Below are 15,523 nucleotides of genomic sequence, written 5' to 3' on the forward strand. Positions count from 1 at the left end.
ATCTATTTGTGCTGCACAATAAAATATATCGCCTTTGAACTCTCTTATCTGACCTCTAGAGCGCCCCGTTTGCTGGACGAAGTAATATAGCCCCTAACCCTTTGAGTGATAAAGCATGAGAGCTGGGTCATATACATAGAGACATATGGTCTCCCGGCTTTGAGGAAAAGAGTGAAAACCGAGATGAAACCAGTGTATATTTTCTTCGTCTTGGATGCCCTCATCAAGGTTCGTAGTGTTTGTTAGAATGAAAATTGCATATTGGTCGATTTTATGGTGGTTCAATGATAGATTATTTTCCCCTGTTGTTGTTTACGTGTCGCCGCGCGTTGCTCTGTTCTTCAGCGTTAAGCATGTGCTATATTGTAATATTTCGCCTTTTGATAGATTGATTAGCTATTATTTCTCTCTGTGTTGAATGGTGCGCAGGTTTGGTTCCCTATTAATTGTAGCTGTTGATTGTGTTGTTTCTCGTTATTTCCTTACGTTAATGCTGTTCACTTAATAAGAAATTAAAAGTTGAGTAATGTTGGAATATGAAACTGATATTCCTTATTGCGCTCGAAATGTTATCACAGATATTGACGTTATTGCAATGATGGTTCTCACGTATAGGAATAATAGACTTTTTATAATACAATTTGTAATTTGATTGTCATCATATTGATTAAGAATATCTTCTTTGCTGTGGTATAGATTTTATTTCCTCTTGTGTTCTTATCGTTCGTGTTCTGTGGTCTTGCATACATCTATCGGCACCCGTCTTCAACAAATCAGGGCAGATATTATTAGATCTGGTTGTTGGCTAGGAGCGTGCTATGTGGTGAAGTTCATTTTTAACATGTCTATTTTCTGATGAGTTTCATGTTTTCTTCTGATTTTCTGAATGATAGATTACTCTGTTGTTTTGATTAGGAATATCTTCTTTGTAGTGCTGTAGATTTTATTTCCTCTTGTGTTCGTGTCATTCTTTGTCGTTCGTGTTCCGTGGTCTTCCATACATCTATTGGCACCGTCTTCAACAAATCAGGGCAGATATCATTAGTTCTGTTTGTTGGCTAGGAGCATGCTATGTGTTGAAGTTCATTTTTAACATGTCTATTTTCTGATGAGTTTGATTTTTTCTTCTGATTTTCTGAATGATACATTACTCTGTTGTTTTGATTAGGAATATCTTCTTTGTAGTGGTATAGATTTTATTTCTTCTTGTGTTCGTGTCCCATAGTCTTCCAGGGTCTCTGCTGTTCACAGTTAATTACATACAACTATCAGAACTTCCCGTTATTGCACTAATGATTCTCACGTATAGGAATATTAGACTTTTTAGAACACAACTTATAATTTTGTTTATAATCATATTGATTAAGAATATCTTCTTTGATTAAATGGGGTGATCGTTTCTCGTTTTGATATGGTGTAGCTATTATTTCGCTACATGTTGGATGATTGGTTCTATATTAATGCTATGTGTTGATTCGAATTATTTCCTTATGTCTGCGCTATTCACTTCAATAGAAATTGATTAATTAAATTTTTGACAAACAAAACTAAGCATTTTAAACTTTTTAAACAAAACTTGTAATTTTGATTGTAATCGTATTGCTTGAGAACATCTTCTTTGATTAAATGTGCTATCCCTTCTGATTCACTGAATATTTGTGTGTATGATTACAGTTAATAGAAAATATTGTGTTTGATCTGTGATACCTATTCAATGCTATTGTATCGTACCTGTAATAAGTATATTCTTTGTTACGTGTATTGTGTTTCTTCTGCATCAGGTTTCTGGGCTGGGTTTTTCTCCTTCACACAGAGTCATAACATAATTTCTGACACTAATGACTTTAATAAATATATTTTCACTTGTACTTTTGTGTATGGCTATCCTTTGCATGTAAACAGCCTACTGCACACCTGTTGTAGCTGAAAAAAATACGATTGAAGTCGGCCCACGTATGGCAAAAGAAGTCGACCCAGGCTGAAAAACGTGAGCTGGTAAGCGCGCACGCAGCCCTCCGGCGCCGCGCCACCCGTCGGTAAGCGCCTCCACCCGAGCGCCGCCCGGCGGGTGCGGGAAAAAATACGCGACCCAAGTCGGCCAAGGCTAAAAAATGTCGAAAGAAGTCGGCCCAGGCTGAAAAATGTGAGAGGGTAAGCGCGCACGCAGTCCTCCCCTGCCGATAAGCACGTGGACAACCCTCCGCACACGCGCCGCGTGCGGAAAAATACCCGCAAGGCTCAGGGGCAGGGGTGCCGTAGTTTCGCCCCCATGGTCCTTCTCACCCCCCTCCTACTGCTGATGAGGTCTCCTTATATAAATACCGGGATTATTACTCTGAATTTGTGTGCCGTGGCAGTACAGGCATTTCTGATGTGGGTGGTGGGTTTGGTTTGTTTATATCCCCACTTTTATATCATACTGTTCGCAACGATGCAGTCTTGAACAATCCCACTTGCGAAAGTTTATGGGTTGAGATAGACAAATGTTCTTTCTTAATTGCACATAAAAAGATTGTTATCGGTGTCATTTACCGCCCTCCTTCTGGGTCTGTGTACGAATTTATAGCTGCTCTTGAACAGTCATTGGATTTCCTATCTCGCGAAAATAAATCTATATTGCTTGTAGGAGACTTTAACATTAATATTCTCGATGAACAAAATCATGTTTGCCTCCTCTCGTTTATGACTTGTCTTAGTAGTTTTGGTTACGATTGTCCTGCTAAAACACCTACAAGAGTAACTTCTTCAACTTTGCTCGATCATATATGGCTAACTGACTGCGAGTTGTCCCAGGCTGATGTTTTTGAAGTTGACATTTCGGATCATTACCCTGTAGCCGCTGTATTGATGCTCCAACATAAGAAGAACGGTAGACATTCTAAAACTATTCGTTTCAGTGTTGATAACTTTGTTAAATGCCTTGAAAGTGTCAACTGGGCTTCTATTCTCTTCAACTCTTCAAGTGTTAATATTGCTCACGAACAATTTTCCGATTGTATTACTACGGCTATTGCAGCAGATCCTGGGGTATCTGTATCCCGAAATAAATATGCCAGCCCGGAGTCCCCTTGAATCACACACAGTATTTTAAAATGCATAAAAAAGAAACATAATCTCGGAAAAAAGGCCCTTTAGCGCTGGAATCTAAGTACGCACTATACGCACGTTATCTGGCGCGGGCATTAAATCATGCAAAGAAGCTTTATTACCATGCTCAAATCGCGTCATGCTCATCTGTTAAAGATAAATGGAAGGTGGTTAATAAATTTATTAACAGGAACGCCAGCAATACTCGTATAGACAAAGTGATATATAACAATACCACACTCCAAAGTCCATATGACATTGCTGCTGCTTTCAATGACTTTTTTTTTGGTACCTGCGTCAACCATGATACAGACGACACACCATTTGCTCCAATGCCATGTCGTCTTCTGCAGTCTTTTTTTCTTCAACCGACAACGCCAATTGAAGTGGCTGAGGTCATATCCTCGCTGCGTAATACACCTCCAGGGTATGACAACATAGCCGTATCGAAATTAAAACTAGTTAAGGCTGTCATATCACCTGTGTTGTCCCACATTGTAAATTTCTCATTTAACCAAGGCGAATTTCCTAAGTCGCTGAAACGCGCGATCATTGTGCCTGTACATAAAAAGGGCAATCCTTTGGTTATCATCAATTATCGTCCGATTTCTATTCTTCCGGTAATAAGCAAAACTATTGAAAGATTGTTGCAGAAGCGGCTGGTGAGCTATCTAGACAAATTTAACGTTATGTGTACTAACCAGTTCGGTTTTCGCAGTGGCCACTCTACAGAAACAGCTCTTTTAAAGGAGCATGGAAATGATCGTAATAAAATATGACGGGAGAAGTAGAAATTATGATTCTGAGCCCTGTGATACATATTCGCACAAAAAGTTTGAGCGTAGCGCGCAATCCTGGAGCGCAAGGGAGCTTTGAATCTCGCGGCAGAAATGCCCCCTCAGTCGGCTATCAGCCGCTGACGTCATGTGACCGCGCCGTCTTTTTCTTTATTTTTTGCGATTTCTCCGGCGCGCGCTGGCAAGCTGACCGGGAAGGAAGCGTTGTTGCTCATCGGACGCCGTGCGAAGGACAGGTGATGAATTGAACACTCTTTAGGCGACACGTCTGCTCTTCTCGACGAAACGTTTTATGGAGTTGGAGGCTAAGTTCCTCGAGCTTCGATTTCGCCACACGAATGTACCGGAGGCTGGTAAGTGATGCTGCTAAGTGTGAACGAACATTCGGATTGAAATATAGTGCTTCTTCTTGTTTACAAATGCATAGTCATGAAGACGCGGCGCAGTGACCAGTGTTTTCACTTGAAGATGTTGCCGACCATCATGACTTCTCCGTGTTGTGGTCAACACTATGGGCTCTGAACCGCATGGACACTGGCATCTCTGAGGCGAAAGAGCGGACCGATGAACGCATAGCTGTGTAACATTGCGCTTACCATATCTTAGTGATACCAGGAGCGTAACGTCTCCACAAACACTACAACATGAATACCAAAATAAAGTTAGTAAAGTTCATCTGCTAGCGATCTGTCGGAAACCCCAAAATACATGGTCAAATAATCATTTTCTTTTTTGAATGGTCATACGCAGAATACAACACTGGCACATGGAATAAATCTCCAACTGACAGGAACGTATTTAGTCGTATCACACATATATATGCTGCACACACAGACACAATACTGTTCACTAATGAACGACACCTCAGCACAATCAGAACAGTAATCACAACCGCGTACGATCCACCTCAACCCGGGCCGTCACTGCAACACAGAGGCCTGGCTACACCTTTTACACTGCCCGCAGTCTTGTTTTATGCAAAACTTACGAGACAAATCATGTAAGAACGCAAGTGAATGTCAAACGCAAATAAATAGCAACAGCGTCTCAGTCGGTAAGTTGCCATGATTCCTGAGCTAGCAGACGATTCTGGCGGGGAGCGGACGCTTCCGGCAGCCAATGAAGTGCTCGGACGCCTGACGTCACCACACGCCAGACTCGGCTTGGGGGAGACTGTCGCCGCGGAGCGCATTCTTCCAAACTAATTTTCTCAGGAAATTCGCGCTTTTCGAAGGAAATATTTTCCATAACAGTTTATGAAGGTAGTATGTTCATATCAAGCGGTGAAAAAATATATGTTCCAATTGATTTCCATGCTCCTTTAACATTTACGGAAGGCATCAAACAGTGAATTGATCAGGGGGGTATAGCTCTTTCTGTTTTCGTTGACTTCTCTAAGGCTTTTGATTGTGTCAACCACAAAATTCTTCTTTGTAAACTAGCCAAATATGGGATCACTGGACCTGCACTCAGCTTAATCAAATCTTATCTCGAGGATCGATCTCATATTGTTAGATGCAGGAAGTTCTCTCTCAACCTTCACTGTCTAACATTGGCGTGCCACAGGGGTCCGTAATAGGTCCACTCCTTTTCTTACTTGATATAAATGATCTTCCTGAGCAATTAAAATTTTCGGAAGCATTTCTATATGCAGATGACACGACTTTATTGTTAACTGGCAACGATATTATTACCCTTTCATTGAAATTAGAGGAAGACATTAATAATCTAGTCTACTGGTGTCGTACTAATAGATTACATTTGAACGCGAGCAAAACAGTGACCATGATTTTCCACTCGCATAAACGTAATGTTAATACACCCACTTCTTTATCCATCTTGGGAAGTCCATTGCAGTTTCGGCAAGAAACTAAATTCTTAGGAGTCGTGTATTCGACAGCCATCCTCGATTTACGTCCCATATTAACGATATCACTCGCAGGAGTTCATACGGTATCAGCGTACTCATAAAAAACCGACATTACTTTCCGCCGTCCATTCTGCTTAACTCTTACTATGATTTCATACACTCTCGTATGACGTACTATGCTTCTGTGTGGGGTTTAACTCACAAAACTCATATTCGTGCTCTTCAGGCAATTTAAAACAGAGCTATCAGAATTACATTTGGGTTACCGTTGCTCGCTCATGTCCCATATCACGAAATTCGCATTCTTACAGTTCATGACATAATCTCTTTTAGTATACTAAACCTGACCTACCGTATATTACAACTTAACCTCACTTTGCCAAAAATAAATTTTCTTCACCTTCGTTCAACCCAGCGTACTAGGGCAGGAGCTGGTGGTCTGTTGAACCTACCTACGTCTAATACAAACTATAAGAAGCTGTCGTTTTTGTTCCGTGTAGCTTGCGAGCGGAACCAACTAACATGTGACATAACACGCATTCGATCATATCCGTTATTTAGAAACAAACTAAAGCATGTGTTATTCCATAATGCATCTCGTTTGGCACCACCTTCGTTTTTATGTATCATCTATCTCCGTTCCACTTGCTTTTTTTTACGATGATATAAGTGTATTATAGCATGTATTATAGCATGTATTATAGCAGTATTATAGCAGTGTAGTGTGTGCTATAGCATCTGTAGAATCATCAAGTGTATTGTATAATCTTAAATTGTTTTTATCATTGTGCTCTGTTATAATACCTTCATTTTGCTATTCATGAGGAACCTTTAACCGGGAGTATTCCCTCTGGTTCCTCTATGTATATATTCATCTATGTATTTTCATTTGTTTTGGTAAAATAAATAAATGTCAAATGTACTTTGCATAATCTGGTGTCACACTCTCATGGCAGTGGAGACAGCTGCGCGATTCCACGCGAAACGATCCAACAGACCTGCTCGGCCCTCAAAAAGCCATCACGGAATTTTACGAATATTTTTGGCAGTTCATAATAGTGCGATTCGACATACCACGAAACGTTTCTTCCCAGACCTCAATGTGGCGGGTGCTAGACACACGCGAAGGTCGCAGCGCTGGCGAAAACCGTGCCTCGCGTGAACGGTAGCCGCCGCTCATAGAAAGCAGCTAGAAGTGTCCAGTTCTTTTGCATATAGAGGATGCCATGGTCTACACAGTGTCCAAATCGCGGATGTCACGCTATAATAGGTGCTGGTGTACACAGGCCTGAAGTTTCGCAATTTTACTCCTATTTCGCGATTTCTTTTTTTTTTAAATCAAATCACTAAATTTTGATGAATATTTTTGTTCAAAGGTCTCTTGGAATACTTCAACGGGAAAAATCGCAAGACACGTAACTTTCGTATTTATTGCCGGAAAAATAGGGAAAGTATGGGGGGGGGGCACCTTTTGCAAGATTTCCTACAATCAAGCGTAAAATACGCAATGAAGAGGTCAGAAGAGATGTGTGGAACCAATGCAGTTTTCTAGATCCAGCTTTCTTGTACAACATATACAAAAATTTCGAGTGTGTTCTTCTGGATACAAGAGAAAACTTTTTTAGTTAGAGTCACTTTGCAGCAGGTACACTGCAGGTGCAGCACCGGTAAAGACTTATCCAGCGTTTTCTAACGCGTACAGTGGCTGTCCAACTATTCCTTGAGGACACGAAATCGCTTCGTGCTGTAGCCAAAAGATGTCTGTGCGGCCAGCACTTCGAACCCGCTCACCGGCATAAAGCTGTGGTACGTCCTTGTTCCGGGTACAGCGATAGCTCGGCTGCAACGCTGCGCTAGCTCTTCTCGCTCAGCAGTGTTACGACTCATCTCGCCATCTTGGCTACCTTGTTTCCACCGGGACGCCATTTCGCCAAAACACAGCTGCCCACTCGTGTCCGTCACAAAAGGAGAAATGGAGGGCGTCTTGCACGAAGTCTCCAAGGCTGTGACCTCTTTCCCAGGCTCCGAGGCTACTTAAGCGGACGCGCTGACCCACTGTATTCAGATCCCTATTTTGTATATATCCCAAAATACACTTTCTCTTCGACCTGTTTTCCCTTCGTCCGTCTGCCTCTCCGTATTACCCCAGGATGTTGGGATTCCGGCCTCGCTACCATGCGGCGGTTCGCAACAACTGGGGACCAGCGGCGGGATAAAGCCCACGGCTTCGGGATGCAACGGGTAAGCTGTTTCACCTTATTGTCAGTTGGCGAGGAGTAGGTTTTGTGTAAATTCAAATCTATCCGGGGGTTACCTCTGTGTGTACTAGCTGGGATTTCGCATTGTACCAAGACGGTAGGCCAGCACGGTATTGTGAGACCGGCACTTGGATTTGGCGCGCTTGTTACGGGCAGATTTAATCAACGTGTGCAAAGAATTTGGGATCCCCATGGGCAGCAGAGCAAGGAAGGCTCAGGTCATACAGGCGATCGTTGAAGCCGAACTTGAGGAAGATGAGATTCAGGAAACTCTTAAGGCATTAGAAGCGAAACGGCATGAGGAGGGAGAACGGGAAAAGTAAAAGAGGGAATCTCAGGCGCTCGAACTGGAGAGGACGAAACTGGAACAGATTAAACAAACCCAGACGTTCGAGCTGGAAAAACTGAAGTTAGAACTCAAGCTTCGAAGGGACGCTTCGAACCCTTCTGAGAACCGCCAGTCAGTCTCCAGAACGGAGAACTTAGACATGTCTAGACTCTTGCAACCTTTCAAACTTGGTCAAGACATAGGACTCTTTCTAGTCAACTTTGAGACGGCATGCGAAAGAGATGGGTACGCGAAGCAGACATGGCCAACTCGGTTACTAACGGTTATCCCGTTCGAAGCAGCGGACAGTGTGGCTCGCCTCTCTGCAGAGGACGCGAAAAACTATGAAAAAGTAAAGCAGAGCTTACTCAAGCGTTTCCGTCTTTCCGCAGAGGCGTTCAGGTTAAGATTCCGCGATGGTACGGGAAGGAACGTAAGCAGCTTTGCCGAACGTGCGTTCGACATTAAAGCAAACCTGCGCGAGTGGCTAAAAAGTGCAGAAGCTTTCGGGGATGCGGACAAAACGGTAGAAGTAATTGCATTAGAGCAATTCTTTCAGGAAATACCCGAAGCAATCAAAAACTGGGTGCGAGATAAGACCGGCATAGCGACAATCGAAGCAGCCGCAGATCTCGCCGATGAGTATATCTCATTGAGAGGTATGGACACCAAGGAAGCCAAGACGCCAACGAGACAAAGTAGGCCAATACCTAAGAATGGGCACAAACAGGAACAAAAGGAACGCGTCGACGACGAAACCCCCCCACAATGGTCAGTCGAAAGGGGAGCATAAAAGGAAAGAAGAGCGGGAGGACCGTCAAAAAGCGAAAGCGTTCGAAAGGAGGCAACCTGTCGTGTGCCACAGGTGTAATGAAATGGGGCACATAGCTGTTGGTTGCAGAAACCCGCGTGTTGCGATGGCATACCAGAGTGACAACGATAGCGAGGAAGACCTAATGAAGCCTTACTTGTACCAGATGGAAGTAAACGGACAACAGTGTACCGTGTTACGGGATAGTGGGGCGACTCTAGATCTAGTTCATCCTTCATTCGTATCGCCACAGAATTATCTGAGCAAATGCGTGTGGATTCGGCAAGTGATGCAGGAAGAGAGAATATGTCTACCAGTAGCCGAAGTAACTCTAAAGGGCACATTCGGAGAACTCCGCACGGAGGCGGCAGTGAGTGACAACCTACCACAGAGATACTTGTACTTGCTTTCTAATCGAACAGCACACTTGCTACGCAAGTCGGGTATGAAATTGGAACCTGAAACCATTTGCGCATTGACTAGAGCGAAGGCGCGAGAGTTACAAGCACTGAAAGATGCTGACGACGCAAAAGAGCAGGAAGCCGCGAGCAAGAGAGGTAGCAATAGTGTCCGTGAAAATTCGCCCCCTCAAGGCAGTGACGACAGCAGAGTTGTTGAGGATGAGCCTAATGTAGGAAAGTTTCTAGCACCAGCAAGCTCAGCTCTCACGAACTTAGTTAAAATTGACCGGGAAACTCTCATCAGGCTACAAGGGGAAGATGCGTCACTAGCGGAAATGAGCGATGTTCATGGCGAGGGCATAGCCAAAAAAGAATGTGACAGTGTGTAAGAAAGACGGGGTTCTTTACCGTCACTATAAGGACCGGAATGGAAGGGTAGTCGATCAGTTGGCTGTACCGAAAAGTTTGCGCGGCGATATCTTAAAGCTTTGCCACGACAATTCTTGGGCGGGGCATCTCGGGACCAGAAAGGCGAAGCAGCGCTTGCTTCAAGAGTGGTATTGTCCCGGCTGTTTCAGGCACGTTGAAAATTACGTGAGGGCCTGCGACGTTTGTCAGAGGGTGGGAAAACCCAACCAGCGCACCAAAGCACTGCTAACGCTTGTCCCTATCATCACGGAACCGTTCCAGAGGCTGGTTATTGATGTAGTTGGTCTCCTTCCCGCGTCTAAAACGGGGTGTAAGCACGTGCTAACGATGATCTGTCCGGCTACTAAATTCCCGGAAGCTGTGCCTCTGAGGGAACTATCGTCACCTGAAATTGTGGACGGGCTGTTATCCGTGTTTGCGCGTGTTGGGTTTCCCAAAGAAATTCAATGCGATAACGGGTCCGTATTCACTAGTGCTCTGACCACAAAGTTCCTAGAAAAGTGCGGAATTCGGATTATTCATAGCTCGCTTCACCATCCACAAAGTAACAGTGTCGAAAAATGGCACTCCGTATTGAAGCGCGTACTGAGGGCATTAACGTATGACTACAAGGCAGACTGGGAGGCGGGGCTTCCTGGGGCACTGTTCGCGTTGCGATCTGTGCCTCATGAGGCAACCGGCTTCAGTCCGGCCGAACTAGTCTACGGACGGTCGCTTCGTTCAGCCATGCGTTGGATTAGAGAAAGCTGGGAAAGAAGCACATCAATACCACGGTAGTAGAGCATGTTCTCGACCTACTGCAACGACTGCAGGATTCACGTGAAATGGCTGAGATCACCATGCGAGAAGCACAGAAAAGGGCTAAGTCATATTACGACAGGAATGTCCGACCCAGAGTCTATAACGAGGGCGACAAAGTGTTGGAGTTTCTTGGCTCTCGTGGGCCGCAACACTAAGTACACTGGGACGGCCCATTCAAAGTGTTGCGCAAGCTCTCTGATACCATCTACATGGTAGAATTCAGGGGGAAGCGGAAAGAGGTGCGTACTTATCACACGAACCTGATGAAACCCTAAATTAGTTCGACACACGTGGTTAGCGTGGCTCTAAATGCGCCCGAGGAACAACCAGCTGAGATCCACGAGTGGGGTGACATAGGGGATACAAAGCCGACCGTAGATGGTATTGTGGACACGGTTGTCGGCCATGCCGAGCTATCGAGCAATCAGAAAGCTGATATTGTGCAACTAGTGCGGGTCTTTTAGGACCTTTTCTCAGGCAGACCGGGCAGAACTGAACTATTGACCCATGACATAGAGCTTACCTCGGACACCCCTGTGCGCTCACGCCCCTACTGAGTTTCCCCACGTCAGGAACAGGTAATGAGAAAAGAAGTCAAGCGCATGCTTGAGTTGGGAATAATCGAGGAGGGGAAAGTGATTATGTTTCGCCGATGATCATCGTGGAGGTAACAGGTAAAGACCCCAGACCTTGCATCGATTACCGAAAGTTGAATGCGATAACGAAAAATCAAATGTACCCGATACCGAACGTGGAAGAGAGGGTGGAGAAAGTCAGCCGCGCGAGATACATATCTACCCTAGACCTCGTGAGTGGGTATTGGCAAGTAGCGATGTCTGAAAGAGCGAAGGAGTATGCGGCATTTACGACCCCTTTCCGCACATTCAAACCCCTAATGCTAAGTTTCGGCATTAAGAATGCGCCATTTTGTTTTTCTAGGCTCATGAATCAGGTGTGACGCGGAGCCGAAAACTACGTTGTTCCCTATTTGAACGACATAGCCATATTTTCGGACTCATGGGAAGAGCACGTAGATCACCTTCATGACGTGTTCAGTCGCTTGCGGAAAGCGGGGTTAACGCTGAAAGCCAGCAAGTGCCATCTAGCACAAGCCGAGGTACTGTACCTGGGACATCGCGTAGGGCAGGGAAAACGCGCACCGGCCGAAATGAAGATAGCCGCGATATCCGAGTTTCCCAGACCCCAAACTAAGTCGGATGTTCGCGCATTCCTAGGTTTGACCGGATACTACCGGAGCTACATCAGGCAATATTCCGAACTGGCGAGCTCACTGACGGATGCGCTTCGCAGACATGCTCCAAATAACCTAATCTGGGATGAAAAGAAAGAAAAGGCTTTTCAGAGCCTGAAAGCTGCGCTGACCAGGCCCCCGGTTCTCAGAGCCCCATATTTTAATCGAACATTTTCCGTCCGGTGTGACGCAAGTAATCGGGAAATGGGCGTAGTTCTGAGCCAAATAGATAATAATGCATATTTTAATCGAACATTCTTCGTCCAGTGTGACGCAACTAATCGGGAAATGGGCGTAGTTCTGAGCCAAATAGATAATAATGAGGAAGAACACCCTGTCTTATTTTCCAGTCGCAAACTCTCTCTCAGAGAGGAAGCCTACAGCGCATCGGAGAAAGAGTGCGCCTGTCTGGTTTGGGCGACTCAGAAGCTTTCTTGCTACCTTTACGGAGCCGAGTTCATTTTTGTTACAGACCACTGTCCCCTGACGTGGCTTAATCAGATGTCTGGCAAAAACCAACGCCTCCTCAGGTGGAGTCTGGCATTACAGCAGCACAATTTTCTTGTGCAGTATAAGAAAGAAAAAGCTCACACCAATGCCGATGGCTTGAGTCGCGCCTGATATGCGGACTCGTTTGTTCCCTGTCGTCCTGCCTGTTGGCCAAATTGCGAGTGGGGTTGTGTCAAAATGTCTTTGTTTGCCATGAGAAGTGATTAGCCTCTGAGAAGCGTATCGGAGGAATTGATGCGGGTTCCTGTTTGCATAATATTGCGGGCTGCAAAAATCGTAAGGTTAGCGGAAAGTTTTGCGAGGAAAGAAAAATGACCCTGGCTGTGTGACAATGTGGGAGGGAGCTACTGCCATGTTGTAGACTGGGTTGTGGTGCATTGTTTTGTTGCTGTTAGCCACGTTGAAGTGAACTCGTCTTGGACACCCATGCCTAACCCAACCCTGGTGAGTTACTACCCGGAGCAGAGCGCGATCACGGCAACTTCGAACCTCCTGGGAACAGCCAAGGTCCAAGATTTGGTCGTCGCCTCGACATTGCAAGCTACGGCGGCATACGGTAGAAGCTGCGCACCGGACAACGAACCTGCCTCTCATTCGAGCACAGAGGTCACCAAGCGAAATGGATATTTGAGTGGATGCAAGTCACCTCTTCTGGACTCCCCAGTTGGACCGCAGCCCATCCGAGGTCAACCCCGGCCGGCGTCGCGCTGTTACGACTCATCTCGCCATCTTGGCTACCTTGTTTCCACCGGGACGCCATTTCGCCAAAACACAGCTGCCCACTCGTGTCCGTCACAAAAGGACAAATGGAGAGCGTCTTTCACGAAGTGCCCAAGGCTGTGACCTCTTTCCCAGGCTCCGAGGCTACTTAAGCGGACGCGCTGACCCACTGTATTCAGATCTCTATTTTGCATATATCCCGAAATACACTTTCTCTTCGACCTGTTTTCCCTTCGTCCGTCTGCTTCTCCGTATTGCCCCAGGATGTTGGGATTCCGGCCTCGCTACCATACGGCGGTTCGCAACAGCAGTGATGGCTACTGATCGGGTTGATTCTTAAATGCACGCTCTGCTGCTGCTATTCCATCTGAGTGAGGAATGTTAGTATACAGGGAAGTGACATCTAGGGTTGCTAACAGACAGTTAGGGGGAACGTTTATTTTACGTATATCTTGAAGGAAATGGTTGGTATCCTTAACGTATGAGTCGAATTTAGACGGGATGGGCTTGAGGAGATGATCCACGAATGATGAAAGATTCTCAGTGGCTGTACCATTACAGGAAACAATCGGCCTTCCGGGGTTACCCGGCTTATGTATCTTGGGGAGCATGTAAAATCTACCAGGCCTAGGGTCCTTTGGGAGTAAATACTGGTACAAGCTCTCGTCAATCTTCTTGGCGCTTTTTAACCTTGTTAGGACTTTGGTTACATTGGCACTAATTTCGGGGGTAGGGTCAGTTTCGAGAGATCTGTAAAATTCCGCGCACTGAAGTTGGCGGAGGCCTTCTGTAACGTATGATTGTTTATCCATTACAACTATCGCGCCTACTTTATCTGCCCTCTTAATTACGATATCCTTGTCGTTCTCTAATGCCGACAAGCTTTCTTGCTCTTGCTTAGTTAGGTTATACCTGAGTTTGCGTTTTGCGCTGCCCTGATACGCACGGAAGATATCCTTCTGAACTGCTTTAATGTACAAATTAAGGGTTTTATCTCGGTTAGGTTCTGGAGTGAACTCTGATTTTATACGAAACGGATTACCGTTCGACTCTGTCTTTTCATGAAAGTATTCTGCAAGCCGTAGCCTCCGGGCAAAGTTATCAAGATCTACATGTAACTGGTATTCATCCACCCTTGCATCATTAGGGCAGAACGATAATCCTTTACCAAGTAGGGAACGATCGGAGTTCGTAAGTTCACGGGAAGAAAGGTTGATAACGTTACGATCTTTTGGTAGTCGGTCGGCATCACCCATTGGAGGGGAATTATTACTTAGATGCGTTTCAGGGGCGTGCCGCAGATTAGGGTTTGAGGCTACGGCAGAAGTGGACAAGAAATTGGGCGGGTTTGAGGCTGTGTTATCGGCGGTATGATGTTGTATGTTATCCCGAGTGAGCTTTTTTTCTTTCTGTAGTTTTAGGCTCACTCGTTTCCTTTGAAAGAACTCGTCTAGTTCTGCTCTATGAGAATCAGATAAGGTGGTTGCGTTTGCGACGGTGTTTGCCTCCTCTGACAGGGAATTGATTGTATCTTGACACGGCATAATTAGTATTTTGGTTAGGGCTAGGGACGTATTGTGCAGGGTTGATAGCCACTCTTTTTCCAGGTTTTGGTTAAGAGGAAACGTAGATATCTTACGAATCTGCAGTCCTCGCGGGAATTTTCCACTCCTTTCATAAGTAAGCAGAGTATTAAGGTGAGAGGGGTAGCGCGCAATTTTGTCCGCGATTTTTCTGAGTCGGAAAAACGCCTGAGTGTCACTGCTAGTTAAGGTGGTTGCGTTTGCGACGGTGTTTGCCTCCTCTGACAGGGAGTTGATTGTATCTTGACACGGCATAATTAGTATTTTGGTTAGGGCTAGGGACGTATTGTGCAGGGTTGATAGCCACTCTTTTTCCAGGTTTTGGTTAAGAGGAAACGTAGATATCTTACGAATCTGCAGTCCTCGCGGGAATTTTCCACTCCTTTCATAAGTAAGCAGAGTATTAAGGTGAGAGGGGTAGCGCGCAATTTTGTCCGCGATTTTTCTGAGTCGGAAAAACGCCTGAGTGTCACTGCTAGTTAAGGTGGTTGCGTTTGCGACGGTGTTTGCCTCCTCTGACAGGGAATTGATTTTATCTTGACACGGCATAATTAGTATTTTGGTTAGGGCTAGGGACGTATTGTGCAGGGTTGATAGCCACTCTTTTTCCAGGTTTTGGTTAAGAGGAAACGTAGATATCTTACGAATCTGCAGTCCTCGCGGGAATTTTCCACTC

Source organism: Ornithodoros turicata, chromosome 1, assembly GCF_037126465.1.
Source record: "Ornithodoros turicata isolate Travis chromosome 1, ASM3712646v1, whole genome shotgun sequence".
Taxonomy (NCBI): Eukaryota; Metazoa; Arthropoda; class Arachnida; order Ixodida; family Argasidae; genus Ornithodoros; species Ornithodoros turicata.